Source organism: Atractosteus spatula, assembly GCF_055471065.1.
Source record: "Atractosteus spatula isolate fAtrSpa1 chromosome 10 unlocalized genomic scaffold, fAtrSpa1.hap1 SUPER_10_unloc_8, whole genome shotgun sequence".
Lineage (NCBI taxonomy): Eukaryota > Metazoa > Chordata > Actinopteri > Semionotiformes > Lepisosteidae > Atractosteus > Atractosteus spatula.
Window position 1 is genome coordinate 43,281 of NW_028296628.1, and position 26,762 is coordinate 70,042.

General features: G+C 40.5%; 4 non-coding genes across 4 annotated transcripts; 1 reads left to right on the top strand and 3 right to left on the bottom strand.

The window, feature by feature from the left end:
• The first annotated feature begins 2,880 nt into the window (after positions 1 to 2,880).
• Positions 2,881 to 2,953, top strand: trnaa-cgc (transfer RNA alanine (anticodon CGC)). The gene has a single exon. It is a non-coding gene; the product is annotated as a tRNA-Ala (tRNA).
• Positions 2,954 to 3,711: 758 nt separating this feature from the next.
• On the bottom strand, positions 3,712 to 3,783 carry trnap-agg (transfer RNA proline (anticodon AGG)). Its single transcript has one exon. It is a non-coding gene; the product is annotated as a tRNA-Pro (tRNA).
• Positions 3,784 to 12,879: 9,096 nt separating this feature from the next.
• Positions 12,880 to 12,953, bottom strand: trnah-aug (transfer RNA histidin (anticodon AUG)). Its single transcript has one exon. It is a non-coding gene; the product is annotated as a tRNA-His (tRNA).
• Positions 12,954 to 17,366: 4,413 nt separating this feature from the next.
• On the bottom strand, positions 17,367 to 17,438 carry trnaa-ugc (transfer RNA alanine (anticodon UGC)). The gene has a single exon. It is a non-coding gene; the product is annotated as a tRNA-Ala (tRNA).
• Positions 17,439 to 26,762: the final 9,324 nt, after the last annotated feature.

Consider the following 26,762-nt stretch of genomic DNA (forward strand, 5'->3'; position numbering starts at 1 on the left):
AGGTTTTCATACTTTTTGGAATTTGTAGCTCAAGAAGTGACTCCTGTTTCATTTTCTATTCACCAACTCGATTTGCATTCCGCCCCTCACACCTCACAACAGAATAACAAACGGCTTCATGTGCCACACCATTCCCCTGTAGATTCGGTTTGCACTATGAATTAGGCGACCCCAAATGAAATATTTTAGTGTTGGCTCAAATGTGAGGAATTTCATGAACCCTCAAAAAGGAACGCTTTCAGAGAATGCCAGCAATTCAAAGCGTGTAGGCAGCAATTCTGCAATTTATTTTATCGGGGCTGGTGCTTTCCGAGTCGATGGCTCCGCATTAGAAATGAGAAGTGCTGAACTCTAAACATGTTCTTGCCATTACTGCTACTCCTGCTCCTACTCCTTCGTCCTCGAAAAAAGAAAAGACAGGCATGTTTTGAGTCTCAAAATGATCTTCTGGATCCACAAGAAACATGTAAATTTGATTGATTCCGCAGTATTTTGGATGTACTGTACTTATAACTTCCATCGAAGAGAGATTTCATCAGTTGCATGAAATTGAAACTTTCGACTTTTTGTCTGGTATTGAAAATATGTTAAAAAAAAACATAAACAATTTTCTAATGAACAACTCATGAAGTATTGCCAGGATCTATATTTAGCGTTTGGTAGTGATAACACTGCTGATATTGACTGAGTAGAAATCTATGTTGTATTGACAGCTTTATCTGAAGCAAGAAATCCTAGAACGCCATCTATGAAGTTTTAGGATTCATACCAAAAGATGCCTTTTGTTTCCCACCCCAACTGCTGCTATTGCATTACACATTATGTGAACATTACCAGTTTTGGTAGCTTTGGGGCATGATTTTCCTAAACTGAAACTTATTACAAAATTATTTAAGATGAACCATGTCCAAAAATTGTAAATCAGGACTAATTTTAATATCAAATGAAATTACTACAGAAGAAAAGGTTTGATTTATATAACTTATTTTTTTTATTTTTTTAAATGGGCTCACACATTCAGATTCGTTCTCAGTGGTTCTTGCTCACCAAATAACTTAAAAGCTGAAGAAGAATGCTACGAAAAATACTAATCAAAATACAAAATAATAATCATTATTAACCAGAAACAGCAAAAAAACTGGTCACATTTGTGATTATGTCGCTTCTCTGCTTCAGCAAGGTCAATAAAGGACTCTCTGAAAGTAGTAAAACACTAAAGAACTGCAAAACTGAATTCAGAATCATATTAGGAATTCTGAGTGATGCCTGCTTACATGCAATCCAATACGGATGTTGTCTTTAAATAAGAATTCTCTATGTTTCCCTGCCTTTTCCCTGGAGTGAAACTATTGGATTGAAGGAATTCTTATCACAGGTTTACAAGGTGTCGTTGATATTTGGAGAAATCTATGAACTCGTGATTTTTATATACTTTAAATAACGGCCATACGCACAGAATAAAATGACAGTACTGATGATTTTTTCCTGAGACGAAGCACAGATTATCTTTCCAACACAGCTGATAAAGGCAAGCCAATAGATACTCTAGCAGAACATAAAAAAACAGAATCAATTCCCCACTTAGATCTGACATCTGAGGTATGCAATCAGGACTCTGTATTAGCTACTATTGATCCATGCAGGACACAGCACAATTTGAGCCACCACTTAGACCTGGTGCCCTCTTGTCTTGGATGAGATTGGCACAGCGATTGATTACTGGGGATCATCTTCTTCATCCCTGAACTACCTCACTCACACCGAGATCCCTGGCTGTAGTCCCCTTTACCTAAAGTGGGGTCTCCCTCACTGTCATCCACACTGTATCCAGAAGGTGCCGCATCAGAGAGGAGTCTCCCTGTGAACAGAAGAGCAGGTCAGTAATCTCGCTGTCATTCTGACACATACTGGCTTGTCAGAGACTATTTCTCTTCCAGGTAGTGTTTATTTCTAATGACAAAGGCTAATGCAGGCTGGTACAGAGTGTACTACCAAGTCTTATTTATGATAACTCACCTGACACTGTGTCTGGGCTCTGGGGCACAGTTACAGCATCATCATAGTACTCTGGAGCCTCTTCTTTCACAGAAGTCATCAGCTCTCCTGAAGCACACAGAGACAGTTTTACTGTTACACATCAGATTTAAAATACAGGGGATCAGGCAACCTGATTATATAATACATTTCAAACCCATTCCATTTTTTTAAATTGAGATGGTGACTGACAACAGTGCAGCCTGTATCAGAACAGAGAAGGCAATGCTTTGTATCCTTGTGAAATATTTGAAGAGGAGCTGGACACTGGCAGCAGAATAAACAGACTCAGTGTGATGTGGTCTGCAGTACATAGAGGAGAGAGACTCAGAGTTTCTGGGATTGGTACAAGGTTTCTCTTTGGGACTGGACTGAAATAACCCACCTGACAAGGCATCTGGACTCTGAGGTATAGTTACAGCATCGTCATAGTACTCTGGGGCCTCTTCTTTCACAGAGGACATCAGCTCTCCTAAAGCACACAGAGCAGAGCTTCACTGTCACTGTCACACATCAGAACACTGATTCACTCGGCGTCAACATGACAGAACAGCAATCACTTGAAAACAATGTTCCACACTCCGTAAGCAAGAACTTCAGTGTTTGCAGTCACCCGATATGCCGATAGTCAAAGGAGCGCAAAACACGAAGCGTCAAAAGACAAGATGAGTTGATGGAAAGAGGGTTGAATTGATGAGCACAAAAGTTCAGCTCGTACAATAGGCAACGAAGGTCCCAGCGTCGTCATCGCACTTGAAAGGACTGCCTTGCAGACCAAGGGCAGTGGGCGGTGCCTGGCAAGAGGGGCAGAGGCGTTAAGACATGATGCCGAGAAGCATGAAGCGCGGGGGATTAGCTCAAATGGTAGAGCGCTCGCTTCGCATGCGAGAGATAGCGGGATCGATTCCCGCATCCTCCAGGTCTGAGTTTGGAGCTCTGGGAGCCCGGTGCTCTAATTTAGCCTCTGCGACTTCTGATAGGTGCTCCTCCGTTGTGGAGAGAATGTCCTTCAGTTGTCAAGCGTTGAAGGGCCACACCTCCTTCCCAACCTCAGTCTGCACTGAGTGCGTCTCCAGCATTTTCTCGTCCAGTTTGTCAGCTTAGCAAGTGAGAAGTATATCCGAGTGAAAACAGTGCTGATAATACTCTCACAAATTGTTAGAAGACGTGCTTTTGATCATCGATTGCTTAACAATCACATTTGTTCGACTTGAGCCATCAAGCTCGTAGTTTTCCTTCAAATCTTGAAAGCTCTCAGTGAGAACATCATAGGCTGCAGGACGCCCCGTAACTTGAGTACTTCAACAGAAAGAAGAGCAGACAGCTCCACAAATATGCGAGGCGCAGAGAGCGCAAGGCGAGCCGCACACGTTTCGGTGGCTGAGAGAGGGCAGTTTTTGCTTTTGCATTTCCCAAGTAAGGACGCATGACAACAAGCGATCGCGGTGCTCATCTACGACATAGTGGTGATGAGTTTTCAGTACGTGTTCTTTTGAACGAGCAATGAGGTTGCCGCCTTGGAGAGCTGACTGCACGCTCTCATTGTGCCACGTGATGAGAATTCGCCAGGCTCGTTCAGTCATTAGTCACATTCCATCGTTTGCCATAAGCAGACGCTGCGAAGTGATGTGGATATCAGTTCCCAGTCTTGTGGAAGAGGAGGAAAAGAGCACACGAGGGCTCGTCCGGGAGTTGAACCCGGGACCTCTCGCACCCTAAGCGAGAATCATACCACTAGACCAACGAGCCACGGCAACATTGGCTATTTCAATCTGTCAGTGAGCTTGAGGATGGGGGAGAGGCGTCATTCGCTCGTCCAGTCAGACCTTCATCAATAAGTCAAGAAAGCCGCAATTACACGGCTGCCTTGCAGACGAAGGGCAGTGAACTTTGCCTGGTAAGAGGGGAACAAGTGGCACTAGGTGACGCCGAGGCATAAGCCCCAGCAAGCGGGTTTGGCTTGTATGGTACAGCGCTTGCCTTGCATGTGGGAAGTAGCAGCATCAATTCCTGCGTTCTCTAGGTGTGTGCTTAGAGCTTGATGTGCTGAAAGGTGTCTTTTAGCCTGTGGTCATGCCTTTCATGGAGAGCATCGTGCAGCTGTCAAGCATTTCGCAGCCACGCCCCCTTTTCATCTTCTCTCTGGCTTAAGCGTCTCCGCCACTCTCTCTTGACATTTCATGTCAGCATGTCAGAAGTCCGAGTGACATTTTTAATGGCTGAGTGAGGGCACGATGCTGAAGCAGAGAGGCCACTTCAGCCAGAGAGACTTGTGCTAGGTGAGATCTGAAAGACGGACTCGCAACAGAAACAGACCAAAAAAGTATCGGTGAGATCAAAAGGCAAATGCAACATCCAGCAGAGGGCGTCGCAAGATTAGTGTATAGGTGACTGAAATTCACGTGAGGCAAACTTTCCGACACATGCACTGCAGCCGGCCTCATTGGCGTAGTAGGTAGTGTGTCAATCTCATAATCTGAAGGTCGTGAGTTTGTTCCTCACATGGGGCAGGGTTGCTTCCTCTCTTGCTCTTTTCAGACTCTTGTGCCAACTGTTCACTCATAACCACGTCTGGAATGCGTGACCTTTACACGGGCGAGAAGCAACGCCGCATCCCTTTCCTAAAGAACATTCACATTCAGAAATAAGTCAAGAAATTTGCCATTACTTTCGCTCGCGCTGCTGTCGGCCTGCCCATGTTGCCAAAGAAAGATTCACTCGGCGTCAGCATGACAGAACAGCGATCACTTGAAAACAATGTTCCACACTCCGTAAGCAAGAACTTCAGTGTTTGCAGTCACCCGATATGCCGATAGTCAAAGGAGCACAAAACACGAAGCGTCAAAAGACAAGATGAGTTGATGGAAAGAGCGTTGAATTGATGAGCACAAAAGTTCAGCTCGTACAATAGGCAACGAAGGTCCCAGCGTCGTCATCACACTTGAAAGGACTGCCTTGCAGACTAAGTGCAGTGGGAGGTTGGTGTTTTGAGACGGAGGCATTGGGATGGTGGGCTGAGATCTATTCTTCTTAAGGAATTCTTCATCGTGAAAGATCGGTCCACAGGTCATCCAAAGAACTCAGGGAATCATGTGCTACTGAAGGGAGTGAAGTGCTGAAACACATGACATGCCCCCTTGATCTCACATGCACAATTCTGCTGCAACATGCACAGCTACCGTCCACACCAGGCAGTGGGGCTTCAGCAGAATTTGCTACACCACCTGCAATTACATATCCAGCTGCACACATATACATGGCCCCTCTGTCCTTTTCAGGATCTCAAAAAAAGCAAAAAGCATAGCGTGGTTTTCCTGCCACCTGATTGACCTCATCTCCCTCAGAATATGCCCCGCCACATTCATTGCTGAAGCAGGACGTAGGCTAACGGACATGTCAGAACAGTGAGGTTCAACGATCTCTCCAAAATATTGTGGTTGTAGTGGAAGAGATATGTTTTAAATTGTACCTTGGTATTTCAAACTCTCTCTAGAATGTTTTCCATTTCTATTTTATTTTGACAGGAACTGTTAAAAGGCTAATGACACTAGATGAAAAGAGAAGAAAGAAAACACAACGTTTCAGCCGTGGAGCCTTCTTCAGGTGTGAGGGCTCCACGGCTGAAATGTTGTGTTTTCTTTCTTTTCTTTTAAGCATGGAATAGACCTATTACTTGTTCCTTTGCAGCCTACACATGGTGACGCAGCTCCCCACCTGAACTGCTAATGATACTAGATGCCTGGTAGTTTGTGGTACTTGGTTATTGTCTTATGTTTGCTCAAACTGCATATGTGTTGTAGCGGCGAGGCTTATTAATAAGAAAGAATTAAGTGTTCTGAGCCTTCCCAAATGAGGCCCCATCTCTGTTCATCTCTGTGGTGCAGCCACAGAGAAACTATTCATGCAGGCTGATTTAAGGTTTCCTTTGATAAGGGACAGCTCCCAAAGGGGGATGCACTTAGCTAAGCCTGGCTATCATGATCAATGGTCATCCATTGGCGCCTATCTGTCTAGGGAGTGCCAGATGGACTGCATTCCTAGGTGTCAGGAGTAAATGACTCATATCTCACCTTGATCAACCAATCAGGGACTGGTAGGGCCAAGTAACCCACGTGGGACTCTGATGCCCATGGAACGTTCAGCCAATCAATGAGCTGGAGTTCCTCCAGGTAAAAACAGGCAACACAGAGAGCCTGTAGTAAGATTCAGGAGAATTCTGTGGACTTTTCTAAAGGGAATTCAAAGGAGAATTCCAGGGCAGGACGGCCCAGGAGCAGAAGGCTCCCAAGGGCAGGACATTCTCACAGCGCACCTCCTGACCATCTTGAGACTCAGCCCGGACAACCACGGAACGGCCAGTGTGTCCGAGTGCCAGAACTTTCCTTTGTTCTAAGAGTCTAGAGCGGAGGTTGCCAGAGAGTAACCAGAGGATCCACCCGAGGTTAGCACCAGCAGCAGGCCTCGTGAACAGGTCGGAACTGTGGACAGCTGAATCACTATTCAGAACTAGCGCTTCATCAGGAACGAACCGGTCTTTTTCCTGACTTGCTGGGACCCACAGTCATCTTTTCTCCTGTGCGCAAACTTTGCTAGTTAAAGCCAACACTAACCAGCCGGTCAGTGAGCATCAGCACCACACCGTCACAAGCCGCACAGCACAGCCTGGCACCGAGCCAGAGAGCGCGGATTGGACAGCAACAGCCTGCAACTGTTTCTTTGAGTCTGCAGGAGATCTGAATCCCCAGAGATTGGATGAGTATTCAACTTCACTGCATTACAGCTAGAGAATTCAATTGTTATCCCAACCAGTTGATATCACTTTAATTCCTAAGAGTTATGTACTTGTTTTGAGAATCTAATATAGAAGTTATAACCAAGTTCATTTACGAAACGGTCTAAATGAATGATATATTGAACGTATGTCCTTTTGATATGTGTAACACTTTGTATCTGACTGAATATATACCTTTTGTATTCTGATAACCCTCTCGATAAGATCTGTTAGGTTTATATGCATATTCTATGTATTAATAAATGTATCCTCGTGTATTAGTACCTGTGTGTGTGCGTTGTTCGAGTTATGTCGCATGGTTGGATTCTAAAGCCATCAAAAGAATCAATTTTGTGATTTACTGCTACAATTAATAATTGTCCCAGTAAATGCCCAAACCCTACAGAACTGGTGCCTTCAGAGAGCACACTACAGTGTGATTGCATATTTTTGTGTATTTTCATATGTCAATATTTAATTCACTCACATTCCTTTATGCTTGGAAGGAAGGCAGATTGGATTTGGCACAGGACGCCTGCTCATATATGTTGATCTTTGTTGGGCTGGAAAAACAATGATAAAAAGTGAATGAAAAAAGATCTCTCCAACATTTCCCTTCTCTTGGCCATGGTTACACTGCCCTTTCTTTCCATCTTTTGTCCTTCTACAAAGATTCCAGGGCTCTTTATCCACCATAATATCAGAAGCCAAAAATAACCATCTAATGTGTAAACAGCATTTGTAATGTTGGTAGCTGGAAGAGGTTAAGTATGTTTGCAAGACCTAGTTGATTACACCACAGACTTACCTTGTTTTTTTTCTCTTCTAAAGGCTGTGCTGGACTGTACCACTATCATAGAAGATTTTTTTCAAGACACATCGCAGTTCCATAGTAGAGTTTATCAACAGTAGAATTCCATAGGACATTATTTATCAACATCTAACATTACCCAGTGTGAGACTCTGCCAGTAAACCTCAGAGCATTGAGTTCTCCACTAGTGAAGATGGCTTTCTGAAGTCATGAAATCCACTGCTGGGATGCCTGAGAGACAGTGATTGAATCCTGGCTGGAATTAGGCTCTCTGTTAGTGTTGATCTGTGGGAATTATGTGGTAAAAAGGGAAAACTCCTTTACTTTAGTCACTTTGAAAGTTCAAATGTACAGATCTTCAGAAACCCCAGTCTGAAGGGTGAAGCAGGTTCTGCTCAAGGAGTTGCCTGCGTTTTGCTCCATTCAATCCAAGCAGATAGTCCAACATTTGCCTTTTCTTGGCCATGATTACACTGCCCTTTCTTTCATCTTTGTACTTCTACAAAGATTTCAGGACTCTTAATCCACCATAATATCAGAAGCCAAAATTAACCTTCTAACATGTACAAATCATTTGCAGTGAAAGGAGGTGGAAGGGTTTAAGAATGTTTGTAAGACCTGGTTGATTACCACACATAGACATACTTTGTTGTCAGTTTTTTTTTTTTCTCTTTGAAAGGCTATAGGAGGGGTTTGATGGACTGTACCACTATCATAGAAGATATTTTTCTTCTAAGGACACTTATGTAGCGGCAAGGCGTATTTAAAATACAGGAATTAAGTTTGCTGCTCCCTTGCCAGTCCCTCTCTCCCTCATCTCAGTGCAGCTGGATACAGAGAGGCCATTCCATCTGGTTCACATTTAAGGTGTTTTGCTAGCTGATAGAGTTTCCTGATAAGGAACAGCTCCCAAGGCTGAGATTCACCAGCCACCCTAATAAATGGTCATCTCTGGCGCCTTACTGTCTGGGAGATTCCATGGGAGAGGCTCATCCCAAGGTTTACAACCCTAAGGTCAGAGGTCACTGTTACTCATCCTCCACCTCAATCAGCCAATCAGGAACTGGTAGGGCAGGGTAACCCCACGTGGGTCTCGAATGCCCGCGGAACTTTAAGCCACTGAACTACCGTAGTTCCTCCAGATAAAACAGGCAGCACAATGCCCAGAAGGTGCCCCTAACAAAAAGATCTGCCCAAGGTTAGCCCAGCTGACAGCCTCGTGAACCACCGGTACTCCACCGCCAAAGCTCGCCTGATCAACGAGTGAACTACGGTCGGAACTGTCGACAGCTGAATCTCAGGATTCAGGGCTAGCGCTACATCGGGAACGAACTGGTCTTCTTCCCATCTAAAGAGTGTGACTGGCTTGGACCCGCAGTCACTTTCCATATGCACAAGCTCTGCTAGTTTCAGCCAACACTAACTAGCCGGTCTTCAAAGAGCATCAGCAGCGCATCGCAGCAGGAATCTCTCCCTCCTCTCCTTCTCGCCAGCCGCACCGGCCACTGCCTGGCACCGAGCCAGAGAGTGCCGATTGCACACAGCAACAGCCTGCCACTACTTCTTTGTGTCCGCGGGAGATCTGAATCCACACAGATCGGATGAGTATTCAACATTCTGCATTACAGTTCGAGAATTCAATTGTTACCTCAACCACAATTGATATCAATCTAATACCTATGAGTGATGTACTTGCTTTTGAGTATCTAGTGTAGAAGTTGTAATCCCAGTTCATTTACGAAACAGTCTAAATGAATGGTATACTGAATGTATGTCCCTCTTGGTTTGGAACTCTTCATGATTTAATATATACCTTTTGTATTCTGCTAACCCACACTCTTAAGATCTGTTATGTTTATATGCACATTTTATGTATTAATAAGTGTATTAGTATCTGTGTGTGTGCGTTAATGAGTTAACTCACAAGGTCGGTTTTCTAATAGCCATCAAAGAATCATTTTGTGACTTACTGCTACAATTAATAATTGTCCCAGTAAATACACAAAACCCCTACACATTCATGGAAACCAATATTTACCTGCTAATCCAGAATGCAGCAGAGAACAGTTGGACAGAAGGTTAGTATTTGTCGATACTGCATCACAGAAGTCAGTCTCTTCCCCCTCATTATGCAGGCTGACTTGTTGAACGATGAACTGTCCTCCAGTGACTGTCAGCTGCAATCACTGACTCAGACATGGTGTTGATCCATTGATGGCACTTTGGCTGATTTGGTTAACATGCTTTCCTCTTAAAACAGGAGATGCTGAGTTCAAATCCCAGCAGTGCTTGTCTTACAAAATGAATCACTATGGATGATTACGTACAGCTTGATTTTGTTTAACGCAAGTTTTCATTTTCTTTCTGGAACAACTTGCTTTTCATGAAATTCATACAGCTTGTGAAAGATGAAATACAAATCTTGCCTTGTATATCGCAGGCTGGTAAGAAAAAAGCATTATTTTCTTTTTTTAAGCTTGCAAATGGAGAAAAGGGACACATGTGAGTCTCTGTTAATTGAAAGGTTAGTGGTTTGAGCCCACCCAGAAATGCACTTCTCATTATTGCAATGTAAACCTCATCTCTACTTATTCGGATTTCTTAGCAAAACCTTAACCCACTTGATATTTGCAAGACATGTGAATGTTTTTGTTAAACAATTAAGTATGTAAGTCAATATCACTGGGAATGGCCAATAATGACCAACATTCAAGGACATCATATTCAGCCAAGGACTGAACGGCTGGCAGAAGAATTCATTTATGCTCTTGATGCATCCTTAGTTAGAATATTTAAAATTACGACACAGATTTGTTGGAGAACTTGACAAGCAAAAAAGACAGTTGGACAGCATGATTATGTTAGGACTGTACATTTGTATTTTAATACTTTTGTATATTTATCTTAATTTTAATATACATGTAACCATAAGTGCTGTTCTATGTAAATAAATTTTGTTGTATTTTATCATATTTTAGCTGAGGGCACAAGGGGGTATATTATACCTTTCGAAACTTCCAAGACAACTACAGTATAACAGAGGCTCATACTTTAATATAATTTGCTTTAAAAGAAAACCACAATTTGTACGATATCATCCCTCAATATCGACGTTCAAATGAAGGATTTAAAGAAGCAACAGCGATAGGAGAGTACATTGATTTTGGACCAATGTTTGCATCTGAACAATCCTTCCTCCTGGAAAGAAGAAAAAACAGGTATGTTTTGAGTCTCATGATGATGCTCTTCTGGATAAAAAAAACAGTGCAAATTTGTTTCGGATGTATTTTAGATAAAATTATAACTGTCATCGAAGAGAACTTTGATCAGTTGAATGCAGTTGAAACTTTTGACATTTTATATGATGACAGGACGTACATTTAGGACTCAGTACCGATAACGCTGCTGCTATTGATGGAGTAGAAATAAGTGTATTGGCAATTTTATCTGAGGCAAGAAGTACTAGAACACCTCCTATAAAAATGTTAGGATTCAGAGCAAGAAATATTTTTCCACTTCACCCAATGGTATTGCATTAACGAGGCTGAAGCTGGCTTCTTATTCGCCAGCTTCTTCTTCTGCCTTAAATGCTGCTGCTGTGATGTTATGCCGCCTTTCGCCTGTAGATGGCTCTTTACAGTAATTTTTAAAAGTACTAATCGGGATGGATTACTGTATTTATCCTCAGTAAATGGGAATATGTAAGTAGTGACTATCCAAATAACATTTTTGTGTGAAACACATTTCAGAAAATTGTAAACCAATTTTCAAAACTCACAGTAACACAAACACAATAAGTAAATAAGACAAAACAGAAGTTCACAGGCACTTTCTGCATATTTACCACGACCTTGCCTTCTGACCATAAAAAGTCTTAAAATCTTGCATTTTACAAGAACTTTTTAATATAAATGGGACGTCTAGAACATGGCATATGAGAATATATGGTTAACCGAGGATGAGCAACGGGTGATGGCACTTTCTGCTTCTTGCTATAAACCTACCCCCTGGTTATAAAAACATCTAAAAATTCTGACACTGAGGTGTGAGAGACAATGGAACAGACTATCAAAATCCTGAACTTTAGGAAATTTTACTGTGCCATTTTTTTAAATATGACCCTGTGAACATGGCATGTCCCTCCTTCCTCATTATCAAAACATCTCAATGTTCCGACACTATGTACATTGGTAATTACAACACTTCACTGTTGCATTTCTGAGTTGTGACATTGTGAACATGGCATGTTAAAGTATATAGACAATCTAGATCAGAACAGGCTTAATGCAATTCATAGTGATTTATCATTTTCTTACTTTCTAAATGAAAAAAAAAATTCAGTGATTATGACACTTCGGTATGACATAAAATATGCTTCAATGACAGAATAAATAATCATGGAAAAAATACCCACAGTAGACATTCATATTTGTGATTATAGGAAATTTAAATATCAGGTGAGTAGCTGCGTCAGCATGCGTAGGCTGCAAAGGAACAAGTAAAGGGTTATTCCATGCTGAAAAGAGAAGAAAGGAAACACAACGTGTTGGCCGTGGAGCCTTCTTCAGGTGTGAGAAAGACAAGGCAGTATGCAAAGATCATTTTCTTTTTATCTTTGCTGACTGCAGTTTATCTTTGATGACAACATCAAAGACATTAAGGAATTCTTACGGCTAACAGCTCCACATCAACTTCCTTCTATAACTAACCTCATCAGATCTCTCAACTCCCAACTCTTCCAGTTTCTCACTTCAGAGAAGGATAAAAAACTCAATCATCCTCTACAGAGAAAAACCATCAACACCCCTACCACCTCCACCAATCCTAACCTTGTTGTTACTATACCCTCTGACCTTTCCCTTTCACCCCTTTGCATCCTCAGCTAACATATTTTAATATTACAACACAATTACAACAGATTGTACAGTATTTACAGTTTAAAATTAGGGTAAATATGTCAAAATATCAAAATCCAGATGCACAGTGCTAACAAAACAATGCTTGTCAAGCTCTCAAACAAATCTGCGTTGTATTTTTAAAATATTTCAGCAGAGGATGTGAGGGGAGTATAAATGACGATTAGACGATCATTTTCCTTGGGTGAATATGGTTTTCTGGGGAGTTGCGATGTTGGGCATTATTGGACATTTTTGACACGTGTTGAACAGTCGCATCTCCTACAAATATTAAAATGGCTATGGTTTAGCTGAGAAATCCAATCGACCTATGCAAAAACAATGTTTACATCGCAAAAAAAAAACACGTCCCTGGGTGGACTTGAACCACCAACCTTACGGTTCATAGCCGAACGCGCTAACCGATTGCACCACAGAGACTGACTGGTGGAGTCTTTTCTCGAATCAAAAAAAAATCTCTTACCGTTCTTTTTGCCAGCCGGTAATATTTCTTCTGCACTGATAACCAAGAACTGAATTTCATGTTTCGCAAGCTGTGTGAATTTCATCAAAAAACAAGTTTTCCAGAAAGGAAATGAACACATGCATTTAACGAAATCAAGCCCTTTGTGAGTGCCCAAAATGGTAAGATCTATACTACAAGATAGGAAGAAATACACGGCTGGGATTTGAACATAGGTTCTTTTGTTTAATAGAAAGGTGCTTTAACCAACGAAGCTATGGTGACAAGATAACCATCACCTTTAACAGCTACTTGGACACACCGCTCTGAGACATCTGCGTTCAGAAAGCGCTGAAACTGCTCTCAGAGAAAATTGCCTCTTTTACATACAGTAGCAGCCCCGACACTGAGAAACGAAAAGAAATGGCTTTTATTGGGCATTTTTCATGTCCAATGCGTTTGACATCTCCCAAGGGCGACAGAGTTCTTTTGCGACACTATTTCTTCTTCTTTTTTCTTGCTGTACGTTTTGATAAAAAACGAAAAATCGTGCAAGGGAAAAATGTATTTTTTTCATAGAGAAAATGTGCACCAGGAAATGTTGTGTTGAGAAGAAGTGATTTAACATGATACGTGACCTAATTTATCGGAGCAAATGCTCACCCAGCAAGGTCTGGAGAAGTTGGAGAGTCTGGGGGATGTGATAATTATACGGTGTTGTGGAAGAAAACAGTCTTTCTTTGAATTCTCAATCAATCGGAATTTCGGAATCGGAATCGAAATTTTAGACGTGGCGGTGGATTACTAGTAGCGACGCTGAGCACACTATGAGGGAATTCAGGTTATGTGAAATGCCAGCGGTTTAATAAATAACGCATCTGATTTCGGATCGTAAGATTGTAGGTTCGACTTCTACCTGGCTCGTTTAAATTTTATTCGAGCTCCTCAGTAATATCTTTTATGTAATGAACCGCACCTGAAAGCAAACATTGGGTCTGTTTCCTTTGTTTTCCAGCATGAAATAGCAAATCGTTACAAAAAGTACCTGCTATTGTCCAATAGCGGGTTTTTTTTCAAATTACATTTTCAGGCTTCAGACACTTTTTAATAAAACAAAAGTGTCCGGAAACTCCCTAACTTTCAGGTTTGCTTGAACCTGTATTAAAAGAAGTTATTTTAAACTTCCGGGATTCCATTCTCTGATGTAGCTGTCTCTAAAGACAGAGGTGATGTTTCGCAGATTTGAACTGTGCCTTCTCTCTTGTGTTCAAGGGTATTCGCTGTGTGAGACCCTAACTGCGTGTCCTGTAGGGTTCTATTGTGTTTAGATTATCTATGTGGTGTACAGATAGAACTCAACTACATGGTGTGAATTCCGTGTTCAGGACCAACAGAACCTGATAAACTAATAGCAGACCTCGACGCGATTTGAACACGCAGCCTTCTAATGGGGAGTCAGACATGCTACCTTTGCGCCACAGATATCAGCAATTTTGAAATCCCCAAAGGAGACAAATCAGCTTCACAAAAAATTCTCCTGTGAAGCGCGCCGCTCTTCCGAAGAGAGTCTCTTCTTCCCAGACACATTTCATTCTTCCTGCGCAGCTCTTGTGCAGGTGTTGTTCTCGATAACAGATCCAGGAACACTGACTGTTTTTCTATTTTTTTTAAATCAAATACCCCATGGTGCAACGGTAGCACGTCTGACTCTAAATCCCGAAGTTATTTTTCAAAGTATATCGGAGTCAACTGACACTGATCAGGTTCTGCTGCTGCTGAACCCGCAGTCTTCACCTTAAAGTTCAATTCCCCAAGCCTTCTGACCTTATATGTCCATCCCTTCTCGTCAAATTTCGTATTTTCACAGGGTACCCTACAGAAATCGCAGTATAGAATGAAAAACTCCAGTAGATCTCGGCCGCTGTTGGTGATTTTCCTTTAAAAACAAATTAACCTCCGGAAATTTTACGGAGTGTATAACTTTCACCGAGACTGAGAAGTGTTAAGCTGTACATGGGTTTTTGTGGCTCGGTTGTTAACCAAAAGGGTGGTGGTTTGAGCCCTCTCAGGGACACTATGAGCCTTTTAATGTACACACCAGTCTCACTTCATCTCCACAGCCGGTCTTGTACCACAATTAAATACGGAGCCCGCAGCGGGTAGTAGGCTCGCAAATATAGCTCACTGTGTATAAAATGAAGAAGCACAGGTTAGTTTCTTACCTGCATGTTGCAGAGCCTTACGCAACTTGTACCATTAGCTGAGGTTTGAGCCCTGCACGGGCTATTAGTTGAAAGACCATTGTAAATGACGTGTAAGAGATTTATCCAGCTGGCTTTTATGTTTCACACTAAATTGAGATCTTGAAACCAAAAGAGTTAGAAATATGGAACACAACCGTTGTTCCCCAAGAAGGAAAGCTGTTTTGTACTGACGTCACTCCTTTTTATGTAACCCAGATTGTGAAGACAACTCTGCCCTATCAAAGGAAAATGTTACACAAAAGTTGGAAAGCACACTCTGAACCCATCTGTATATTTGATTCCCGCGATCTGTTCAAAGCTGCTTAGTGCTTCGCAAGCAAATCAAATCATTTCAGGGAAGAAACTCAGTTTAGTGAACTACTTTTGTATTTTCACTCATTGAATTTGATCTTTGTATTCTCTTTGCATTCTCAGCAATAATATTTCAAAATTACAGTTCAGATTTATTGGAAAACTTCACAAGCATTATTAGGTTAGGACTGTACAATTGTTTTTTAATATCTTGGTATATTTACCTTCATTTTAATATAGATATAACCATAAATGTTGTTAAGCATATTGTACTTTTGTCTTACTTTTTAAAACATTTTAGCTGAGGACACACGGCGACTATTATACCTTGTGATACATGGAAGACATCTGTAAACGAAGATGTAACAATAAAATTGGCAATTAACAGAAAACCACAATTTGTATAATATTATTCCTCGATATCAATGATCAATTGAAGGATTTGAAGAAACTATCAAAGAAACAGCAGCAATAGCAGATGACTTTGGTTTTGAACCCAACTTTACACCTCAATAATCCATTTGTCCTCGAAAAAAGAAAAGACAGGCATATTTTGAGTCTCATAATTATCCTCTTCTCGATCCAAAAGAAACGTTGATTGCTTCTGTCCTTTTTTGGATTTTCTTACGAAGATCTCACGAAGTATTGCCAGGATCTATATTTAGTGTTCGGTAGCGATAACACTGCTGATATTGATTGAGTAAAAATCTATGATGTATTGACAGCTTTATCTGAAGCGAGAAATCCTCGAACGCCGCTTATGAAGTGTTGGGATTCATACCAAGAAATGCCTTTTGTTTTCCCACCCAAAATGCTACTATTACATTACACATTATGCAAACATAACCAGTTTTAGTAGCTTCTGGGCGCGATTTTCCAAAACTGAAACTAATTACAAATTATTTAAGATGAACCATGTCCAAAAATTGTAAATCAGGATTAATATAATATCAAATGAAATTACTACAGAAGAAAATGTTTAACTGAAATATGAATGACTATGCAAGCCTACAAAATAGAACAATTCAATATTTATAACTTATTTTTTTATTTTTTGAGAAATGGGCTCACAAACCGGAAGACACTAACGTTTCTCTTCGTTAGAGTATGTGAATAACAGTTTAACCCCAAATGTCTGTAATTGTGATTCTGTTAAAATTCAAAAAACCATCTATCAATAGTAAGAAATTATTAAGAAAGGAAGCAATTGTGTTATTTCATAAACTGTAAGACATGAAGACATTTACAGGTTATATCCTTTGCTTTGTCTTTTAACGCAAGCATTCAGGATCCAAGCCCATGTTCGGACGGTTGTGTTTCTCTTGTAATCATCAAATGGCATTGTTTTGTCCGTCAGTTCCTTCTCGAGTTGTACCATGGATATTTTATGCCATCAATACTTTTCATGCTCTTTTGCATTTTCCTTCACATCCGGAAAAAAACACTCAAGGCGTTCTTGTCACTGTGCTACACAGTACAGGACACACAATGAGGAATTCGCGCAGCTTTCAGCTCAGTGCGGAATCCAGATGGAGGACTCGCTCGGTGAATGATCTCTCAGGAAAACCCGGGTGAGATTCAACATCCCGGGTGAGGTTTTTCTGCAACAGCCATGACAAGTGTGAAGACGTTCTCTGGATTTCCTGAATGTGACTTTAAATTAGTTCACATTCTTTGGTAGTTAACAGAACTAAATGCTTTGGAGGTACATTTGAAACTGCAGAGAACACTGTAGCACTTCGAGCTTAATTGTGTAAACCTGGCTCTCTATGAGCACGAGCAAAGAGTTCTCATTCAACAGAAGACTGCGATGTGAGCACAGTAACATAAAGCACTTGGAGATGCCAGGAATTGAACCCAGGACTTCATACATGCAAAGCATGTGCTCTACCACTGAGCTACATCCCCCACATAAAAAGCCCTGGAAGTGACTTAGAGATGTGCAGGTGCTCACAGAACACAATCCATCTTTTGTATCTTTTAAGTGCTCTTGATTAAACTATGCATAGAAAAACAGCAGTACTGATGATTTTCATGGACTGATGCACACTTGTTCTGTACAACTCCAGTGATAAAACCTTGTCTGTAAATATTGTAGAACGTAAAAGGGTGAAACAATGCTCCAACTACAGGAATGGTAACAGAAAGGATCATTTTCTTATTTAATACATCCTTTTGAGATGCCTTGTCAACGCACACAGACGTTAGAGCTGAACAAATATTTTGTACACAAGACGGCAGTGCGATATTAGAATTCCTGTCTTCTTGATGGATTCAGACTCCTTCTCAGAGGTCCATGCTCGCCAAATAAGTTTACAGCTGTAGCGGCAATGCTTGTTAATAAGACAGAATTAAGCGTTGCTGTGCTTTCCTAAATGAGGCCCCATCTCACTCTCCCTCTCTGTGGTGCAGCCACAGAGAAAGTATTCATGCAGGCTGATTAAAGATGTTTTCTTTTGATAAGGGACAGTTCCCAAACGGAGATGCACTTAGCTAAGCCTGGCTATCATGATCAATGGTCATCCATTGGCACCTATCTGTCTAGGGAGTGCCAAATGGACATCTGGACTGCATTCCTAAGTGTCAGGAGTAAGTGACTCATATCTCACCTTCATCAACCAATCAGGGATTGCCAGGGCGTGGTAACACCACGTGGGTCTCCAATGCCCGCCAAACTCTCAACCAATCAGCACACATCTGTGTCTTGGTCAAAAAGGGAGCAAAAGAGTAGCTCGGAAAATACCCAACTCAACAAGCAAGCGCGTTGGTTGCTCTTGCTCTTAATGCAAGGAGCTGTTTTTTTTCCGCATTAATCATTATTAACCAGAAACAGCTGCACAACTGGTCGCATTTGTGGTTATGTCACTTCTCTGCTTCAGCAAGGTCAATAAAAGACTCTGAAAGTAGTAGAGAAAAACTGAATTAAAATCATATTAGCAATTCTGAGCGATATCTGCATACAGGCAATCCAATAAGAATGTTGAAATCTTTGAATATCATCTCTCTATATATTGCGCTGCTTTTTACTTGGAGTAAAACTATTGGATTGGAGGAATGCTAACCGCTGGGTTAAAATGTATTGTTGTTATTTGGAGAAATCAATGAACTCGTGATTTCATAATCACGTTTTAAAAGACGGTCATGTGCACAGAAAAAAGACAGTGCTGATTATTTTTCTGGAGACGGAGCACTGATGACCTATCCGAGCCAATTGATAAAGCTCACCCAGTGGATACTCTAGCAGAACATGGAAGAAAGTTCACCATTGTAACCAAGGCAACCACAGGAACAACATCAAGAAGCACAATCAATTCCCCATTTAAATCTTTCGTGTAAGGTATGCTATGTGAAAGCATGAAGTAAATCCCCTGATCTCTTTTGAACATGGACAAGGTATTTCTGATGGAGCGCTATGAGCAAAGATTTAATAAGCTAGTCCTGCCGATGATTCAGCTTAAAGAAGTAAAAGCTTCACAAACAAAAGCAGCTCGCTACCACAGCCAATATTAAATATAATTGGTGGCACTTTACCATGTGCACTGGCTCAAAAGTGATCTCGGCAGACGTTGTTCCCTACGTAAAGCTGAAAGCGCCAAAGAGCATTTCCATTGAGAAAAAAAAAATCTGCCTTGATGTTAAACATAGAGGGCCGGTCTTTTAGAAGTTCTCCCTCTAAACACCTTGTGCAGCCTCCCGACAGACTAACATAAAGCGCCTTTTCACCAACTCAATTTATAATACACCCCTCAAAACTCACAACCGAATAACAATCCATCCGTATATTTGATTTCCAAGATCCATTCAAGGCAACTTGGCTCTTCGCAAGCAAATAATTTCAGGGAAGAATCTCAGTTTAGTCAACTACTGGTGCATTCAGCACACCACTTGCTTTTGCTTGTCAGGGTGGCCGAGTGGTCTAAGGCGCCAGACTCAAAGATGTGTGTTTTTTCAGCTGGCTTGGGTGTTCTGGTCTCCAAATGGAGGCGTGGGTTCAAATCCTGACCGCTTCTGTTTTTACCTCTCTTGAATTGTTCCAGTGCTAGCTGACAGTGAATGACTGAAATATAAAAGCAGCAGAAGAAAGCAAGCAACTCAGTGCAATTTGTGAGTATTCTGCACTGTTAAAATGCACAGGTTTTCATACTTTTTGGAATTTGTAGCTCAAGAAGTGACTCCTGTTTCATTTTCTATTCACCAACTCGATTTGCATTCCGCCCCTCACACCTCACAACAGAATAACAAACGGCTTCATGTGCCACAGCATTCCCCTGTAGATTCGGTTTGCACTATGAATTAGGTGACCCCGAATGAAATATTTTAGTGTTGGCTCAAATGTGAGGAATTTCATGAACCCTCAAAAAGGAACGCTTTCAGAGAATGCCAGCAATTCAAAGCGTGTAAGCAGCAATTCTGCAATTTATTTTATCGGGGCTGGTGCTTTCCGAGTCGATGGCTCCGCATTAGAAATGAGAAGTGCTGAACTCTAAACATGTTCTTGCCATTACTGCTACTCCTGCTGCTACTCCTTCGTCCTCGAAAAAAGAAAAGACAGGCATGTTTTGAGTCTCAAAATGATCTTCTGGATCCACAAGAAACATGTAAATTTGATTGATTCCGCAGTATTTTGGATGTACTGTACTTATAACTTCCATCGAAGAGAGATTTCATCAGTTGCATGAAATTGAAACTTTCGACTTTTTGTCTGGTATTGAAAATATGTTAAAAAAAACATAAACAATTTTCTAATGAACAACTCATGAAGTATTGCCAGGATCTATATTTAGCGTTTGGTAGTGATAACACTGCTGATATTGACTGAGTAGAAATCTATGTTGTATTGACAGCTTTATCTGAAGCAAGAAATCCTAGAACGCCCTCTATGAAGTTTTAGGATTCATACCAAAAGATGCCTTTTGTTTCCCACCCCAACTGCTGCTATTGCATTACACATTATGTGAACATTACCAGTTTTGGTAGCTTCTGGGCATGATTTTCCTAAACTGAAACTTATTACAAAATTATTTAAGATGAACCATGTCCAAAAATTGTAAATCAGGACTAATTTTAATATCAAATGAAATTACTACAGAAGAAAAGGTTTGATTTATATAACTTATTTTTTTTATTTTTTGAAATGGGCTCACACATTCAGACTCGTTCTCAGTGGTTCTTGCTCACCAAATAACTTAAAAGCTGAGGAAGAATGCTACGAAAAATACTAATCAAAATACAAAATAATAATCATTATTAACCAGAAACAGCAAAAAAACTGGTCACATTTGTGATTATGTCGCTTCTCTGCTTCAGCAAGGTCAATAAAGGACTCTCTGAAAGTAGTAAAACACTAAAGAACTGCAAAACTGAATTCAGAATCATATTAGGAATTCTGAGTGATGCCTGCTTACATGCAATCCAATACGGATGTTGTCTTTAAATAAGAATTCTCTATGTTTCCCTGCCTTTTCCCTGGAGTGAAACTATTGGATTGAAGGAATTCTTATCACAGGTTTACAAGGTGTCGTTGATATTTGGAGAAATCTATGAACTCGTGATTTTTATATACTTTAAATAACAGCCATACGCACAGAATAAAATGACGGTACTGATGATTTTTTTCTGAGACGAAGCACAGATTATCTTTCCAACACAGCTGATAAAGGCAAGCCAATAGATACTCTAGCAGAACATAAAAAAAACAGAATCAATTCCCCACTTAGATCTGACATGTGAGGTATGCTTTGTGATCGCTTGAAGTAAAACCCACGATCTCTTTTGAACTTGGACAAGTTATTTCTGATAGAGCGCTATGCAGAAAGACTTTATCAGCTCTACCTCTGAGGACGACTCGACTTGAAGACGCAGAACGATAAAAGGAACACAACCGACATCATAATTGAGGGCACACTGTGATTTTCACTGAATCAAAAGTGATCTTGGTAGACAAACTTCCCTGCTGAAGGTGGAAACGAGAATTTGTGTTGAAAAGACGAAACATTTTTTTTCCCTGCTTTGATGTTAAGCTGATAAAATAGCTTTTGCTCCATTTATCAAAAAAACACATGTCCCCCCATTGGATTCCTAAACAGTAGGAAGGTGGTTCTAACACAAAAACACCAGACAGCAATGGGATTGGATTCCACACCTCCGAAAAGACTGAAGCCTTAAGCCAGAGCCTTAAACCACTGAGCCACATTACCTGCCTGGATAAAACAGGGTGGCTTTTGCTCTTGTCGCCCGACTTAGTGGCGTTATGACCGTGGAACCAACTGCACCTGCTTTTTCTGAGATGCTTCCCCTCTCATGGCAAGATCTCGACTTCTTTAACACCTCTGGATATAGTTCTTCTGTGAAACAGGCTTCACACCTCTGCGTACAGCGCCCTTGATGTCATTTTATTTTTACAGCAGCCGCATCCGGAAAGTTGTGTCTTTTATTTTTTATTTGAACAACAAAACTACATACAATACAAAAAAGAGCACATATAACGTATCAAGAAAATCGTCAGCGGTACATGCTATAATACAATTACACTTTATGAAAAACGATTACACAAGGTAAATAAAGATAAGGTCCACACAGCTTGTTCTTACATTTCGAAAGAGTCCGTAAATACCCCTTTATGTCTATTTTGAACTGTTCAAACGTAGGACTCTTCCCAGACCATTTCACTCTATACCACATTCCTAAACGAGGATGCATCTCCTGTTTTAGAACTATTTTGGCCGTGTGGCTTATACAACACACCCACAGTATTCTAATGGTGGACTGCAGATCTGTGCTATAGTTCAGTCGAATTCGAAGGATCCAGCAATCGTACTGGATTTGAATGGGATTCTGAAATGTCTCTTGCAAAAGTATTTGGGTTTGCTTGAACCTTTGATAAAAAAAAGTGATCTGATCTGAAACTACCCAGCTTACAATCTCTGAGGTAGTTGTCACTAAACTCGGACGTGATGTGGCACACATGTGCCGTGTGCCTTTACTTTTGTAAAAAACTGGTATCGGGAAAAGTTTCTTAATATTTCTTTTGATTAGCATGCAAGAAAATGTGATCATTACCTATGGAATTTCCCGCCAGCCTGGAGCTTGAATTCACAACCTTGAGATTCAGTGTTCAAGAGTCACAGAAGAGGTCGGCCTGGTCTTCAGTCTGCCAACAATAAGCTCCGGCAGTGCTCCTCTGTAAAGCAGATTGTTCAGATCGGTTATGTGGGACGGCACTTCGATATTAAGATCGTTTGCAGCACACGCATGGTTTCCCCCCTTCACGCAAAAAACATAGACGAAGGAAGCTCTCTTGTCTTGGGCTGCTGACTCCCGGATTTAAAGCGCTCTGGGTGCCAGCTAAGTCTCTAACAAGCACACTATAAAGACAGGAATTACACTTTGCTCACGTCACGCATGGAATGGCGAGGCTACTTGTTCCAATATTATCTAGTCACACCTCATATGGTGCCGATTCCTGGTTTTCATTAAAGAAAGAGCACTGCAAACACCGTAAACAGTGCAAAACGTGTGATGAAAGAAGTCTTTTCCCCCCTTTGTCTAAAGCAGAACACAGCGGAGTCATGCCGAGGGTTGTGAGATCAAGATTTCAGTGGAGCACTGTCGTCTACGTCTTTAGCTACATGAGTAGAACATCCTCTTGTACACGGAAAGCAGATTGAGATCCTCTGACATGAAAAGTGCCAGATAAAAGCCATTTCTCATCCTTTCTCTTAGTGGTGGAGCTATCGCATGTACAGATGCAGCCATTCAAAATGAGCGGTAAAAACCCGCAGTGCAGTAACCAACCCGCAGGGCACCGTAGGGCACCGCGGTAAGTGATTGGCTGGCCAAAATGACCGACAGGGGCACTCGTGGTGCATTGGTTGGTAGTGAAAAGATTTAATCATTCAATGTCTTTACTGTGCACATTTCAATCCACTTAGTTTTGAATATTTATATGGAATTTTACCACTAAAGGGAAATTTTAGTAGCTGAGCATAAAAAGAAGAGGAGCATAACGCATCTGAAGGTCATAAACGATATTAATTTTGGAACATAAACATACAGTATATAGCTGGTCTTGGTACTTTAAAGAAAAAAATACACACCAGTATTCCATTTCTCCCTAAACATTTTAAGCTTTGAAGTCTTTAACTAACGTGATACCAGAGTCAACAAGCATACTTTTAGAATTTGATTAAAAGGGAATATAATATGGAATCGCGTATCTAAAGAATTTAATAACGGTATGATTATATCCGTGTACTGCGACAGGGCTGTGTAGGGCTGTTTTGCCTGCCTGTTCATGCGACCTGTCTTGTAGCCTACTGGTCTAGGTGTGTGACTACCAACTGGCAGGTTGTGTGCTCGAAGCCAGCTGGTTCTGGACTTTTCATTTAACAAACATTTCTTCGAAAAAATAGAATAGCGATATTATGGACAATCAATTGACTTTTATATTTCAAAATATCGCAACATGATCGATATTTGCGATATTTTGAACATATCTTCCCTTCTGACAGCGGTTCCTGCTTCTAGTGTGTGTGTGTGCAACAGAGTAAATTTTTATAGAGAAATGGAGGCTGGACAGTATGTGTTACAATATAAACATTTATATTGATTTAAATCGTGTTCTGATTTAAATCGCAAACGCGTGTTTAATTATGTGTTTTTTAATCATAATCAGGCTAATGCATTTCTACATTTTCTGTATGAACCAGCTTAGAGGTTCATACAGAAAGACAGCTTGTGTTTAAATTGAGTGTAAGGTAATTTATGCTTCTAAAGTCATGGTCAGCATTTATTATTGTACTGTGCTGTAAACTTTTTCTGTGCCTAGTCACATTATTTTATTGCATTTTTATTGCGTTATTAAATCCGGTGGCGCTGTGTGTTAGTTTCCTGACTCCCATGTTACATGGTCTGTGATTGAATCCCATAGAACTATGACTTTATTTTTTAACAAACATTTCTTTGAAAAAATGAAACGTTTCCCTTGGTCAGAGATTAAATAAAACCTCACTCGCACCAAACAAATTTATATTTCTAAATATCACAAAATACGTTCATTGTCTTCCAATCAAGTCGAGTTGACATTGGAAGCCTGCCACACCCGGACTGTTAAACCAACGCATTAGCACGTCAAAGCCCATCGAGGGTATTGAGCCAGTATTGGCTTTAGTATTCCCCCCTCTCCCCTCAGTTCAATTCAAGGTGTTTTATTTGCATGACAGATGGGTACAAGCAGTGTTGGGTATGTATATTGTAACGCTTACGGCAGACAGGCACTGTGTAAGAGCCGGCGCACCAGAGCAGCGTACCGAGGGAGCGTCTGCATTTCTAACTTAGTTTTTAAAATTAGTCAAGCAATATGAAGCATCTCCTTTTACTTAGTGCCTGAGCATAAAAAGAATAGGAGCATACTGCAACGCATGTGAAGTCCATAAACGATATTAATTTTGGAACTTAAACATACAGTATATGGCTGGTCTCGGTACTTTAAAGAAAACATACACACCAGTATTCCATTTCTCCCTAAACATTTTAAGCATCGAAGTCTTTAACTAACGCGATACCGGAGTCAACAAGCATACTTTTAGAATTTGATTAAAAGGGAATATAATATGGAATCGCGTATCTCAAGAAATTAATAACGATATAATTATATTCATGTTGCAAAAGAACTGCAACGGACATAAAAACTCCCTTGCTTTTAACAGAGCGTTCCATAATTTCTAACTATGAAAATGCCAGGTGAAAGGATTTGTAAACATATTTTGTTAAAGCAAGTCAGTTTTTTCTGCAACACATAAAAGACATTTTTCCAAGAAAGTTTAGCCTTTGTCACTAATGAAACCACTAAATAAAGACATAAATATAGAAATCTTAAGATTTGTTTTATTTAATGTTGGTAGCAGGATGAACTGTCAGAGTGTATATTTTGTCGCAGAGTTGCTGCAAGATGTTAACAGTGAAAAAGGTATTTAGAAATGAGTTATTTCAAGATGAAAATTTTCAGAATAATTGCAAATCTAGCAGGATAGAGAAAGCACAGAAAACTGGCAGTTAGATTGATCAGATTAGTATGAAAAGTCATTTAGCAAAGGGAATTAGAAGAGTGACAAACTAGTATACTTTAGATCTTTTTTTCTGAACCAGGGACAATCTGATCATGTTTCCCTATAACAATAATAAAAAACTTTATTTGATATATCACCATTAAAGGTGGCATCTCAAAGCAATACAGTAGATGTAAAAACAGATAAAAGGACCACAGATTACAAAGTAAATGCATATAAGAAAGACAAGCAGTTAGAGGTGCTACCAAAATTAGAAAATGAAGCAGATACAGACACTAAGTCTTCTGAAAAGAAAGGTTCTGAGGTTAGATTTAAACTGGCCCTGGTGTGTGTGTGTTTGTGTCTGTCTGTCCTGTGATGGACTGGCGCTATGTCCAGGGTGTATTCTGCCTTGTGTCTGTCGCTTACTGGGATAGGCTCCAAATCCTCTGTACTGGATAAAGAGATTAGAAATGGATGGAAGTAAAGGCACTGTGTGGATGGAACTATACACAGTGTTAGAAACCCACTATGAAATGGCAGCATCTCACTGAGAATAAAACATTTTATACTGCTGGCTTAAGGAAACAGCCTTTCCACCTCTCTTGCACATCAGTATCCATACCTAGTTATTTAAACAAATTGCCTCTAATTATAAACATCTTAATATGCTGGCTCTGTGGATCCGCATCAGCTATGTTTGCCCATTCCTTCAATTCATGTGCATCCAACACACAGTTCAACGCTAGCAACTACACAAAATCTAAAATATGAGCTCTACTTGCCACTTACAGTACCAACAGTACCAGCTAACTTTAGTAGTGACATTTTCATGGATCTTTTTAACAATAAAATTTACAACATCAGACTTCAGACACAATTAAACAGGCCTCAAAAAAGTCTGGTACAAACATTTTCAGCATGGAATAAACCGTTACTTTAATGGTATAAACCTTAAATGGATTCATATTCTCAATAAGATTTGGTGCTCAGTAACATGACTTAGAAAATGACAGAAGACATACGTATCATGCTTATCCTTCTATTTTTCATAATCGTAAACTCCTTAAGGCAGTTACATTTTCTCTGTTCTGACCTGGAGTTACAGAGAAATTTAAATTCTAATAAGAGATTTGTAATGAGGAAAGTCATACCAATCACTCATACAGTACCAGGATTTGCAATT